General features: G+C 26.0%; 1 protein-coding gene across 2 annotated transcripts in view; it reads right to left on the bottom strand.

The window, feature by feature from the left end:
- LOC127434616 (band 4.1-like protein 3) overlaps nt 1–517 on the bottom strand; it is an 85,357-nt gene extending 84,840 nt beyond the window's left edge. The window contains exon 1 of one of the 2 annotated variants that reach the window (XM_051687467.1): nt 414–517. The gene's annotated coding sequence lies outside the window, so the exon portion shown is untranslated. Of the gene's footprint in view, nt 100–413 lie in introns of those variants that run through there. The other variant, XM_051687468.1, reaches the window with a different exon arrangement.
- Nucleotides 518–1,718: the final 1,201 nt, after the last annotated feature.

Raw genomic sequence — 1,718 nt, 5'->3', positions numbered from 1 at the left:
ACAGATATAAATAACCATCTAACATATCACAGTCTGCAGAACAGAGTCAGGTTAACTCCAGAAACATATTTATAAGATCATTTATAAAACACTTTAAACCAAATATTGACCCTGTTTGAGCCTAACACACACATTCATGATTCTCTTTCTTCACTTTACAACTCACACGAGTCTGCCTTTATCAGAAGATTAACAAAGTCCTCTAAAGCAGCACTTCACCCCACAGTCAATCTGAGCTCTTAATATTTAAACATGGATATATTGGGAATAACAACATTAACAAATGCAAACATTTCAGTGTATTTCAGTCACAATTAATGGAAAATCTTAAACACACAGACCAGCATTAACACCTACTGTAATACTGATGTTATTATCTGAGCCGTTATTCACACACAGAGAAACAATCTTACCCTTTGTGTTTCAATATTCACTCGTACTCGTTCTATTGTACAAAGCGTCTGAAATAATCCTGATGAAATAATCCAGAGCAGTGATGAAGATTAAAACCGCTCCTGATTGATGATGTTCCGCAGCACACACGTGACCACACCCCTTATGCTAATGAGCATCACCAGAGCAGAACGTGATTGGGTGACGCTGCTGTCTGTCAGGATGATCATCACATCTGTTCCACTGACTTGATTAAAATGAGAGAACATGTTGTTATATTACTGAGGACATACTGTATATCATAGACTTCACTTTTTATATAAAGCTAATTATAACTCTTTTAGACTAACCCTAACCCTAAGATTCCTATTTTTTTATTCATTCTTTTCTGGTTTTTTTTTTATTTAATTTTCTTTTCTCTTTTTTCAAATGTTCTTTTATTCTATTCAGTTGAATTTTCCTTCTTTCTTTTTTCCCATTTAAATTTGATTTTTACCCTATATGCGTGAAAATTTGTAAAGCACTTTGTATTTTAATTATAATTATTTTAGACTAACGCTAACCTTAAGATTCCTATTTTTTTTTTTTTTTGGTAATTTAATTTTTTTTTAAATTTTATTTATTTTCATTCTATTGCATTTTCCTTCTTTTTTCACATTTTAATTTTATTTTTACCCTATATGTGTGAAAATTTGTAAAGCACTTTGTATTTTAATTATAATTATTTTAGACTAATGATAACCTTAAGATTCCTATTTTTTTATTTATTTATTTATTTCTGTTTTTTTATTTAATTTTCTTTTAAAATTTTCTTTTTATTTTATTCTATTCAATTGTATTTTCCTTCTTTCTTTTTTCATATTAAGATTTTATTTTTAACCTTATATGTGTGGAAATTTGTAAAGCACTTTTTATTTTAATTATAATTATTTTAGACTAACCCTAACCTTAAGATTCCTATTTTTTTTTTTTTTTTTTGGTAATTGATTGTTTTTTTTTTTTTTATTCTATTCAATTGCATTTTCCTTCTTTTTTCATATTAAAATTTGATTTTTACCTTATATGTGTGGAAATTTGTAAAGCACTTTGTATTTTAATTATAATTATTTTAGACTAACCCTAACCTTAAGATTCCTATTTATTTATTTATTTATTTTTTTATTTTTTTTTTTGGTAATTTAATTTGTTTAAAATTTTATTTATTTTATTCTATTGCATTTTCCTTCTTTTTTCACATTTTAATTTTATTTTTACCCTATATGTGTGAAAATTTGTAAAGCACTTTGTATTTTAATTATAATTATTTTAGACTAACCCTAACCTTA

This window comes from Myxocyprinus asiaticus, chromosome 44 (genome assembly GCF_019703515.2).
Source record: "Myxocyprinus asiaticus isolate MX2 ecotype Aquarium Trade chromosome 44, UBuf_Myxa_2, whole genome shotgun sequence".
In the NCBI taxonomy this organism is placed as follows: Eukaryota; Metazoa; Chordata; class Actinopteri; order Cypriniformes; family Catostomidae; genus Myxocyprinus; species Myxocyprinus asiaticus.
Note: the sequence above shows the minus strand (reverse complement) of the source record. Positions and strands in the feature narration are given on the sequence as shown.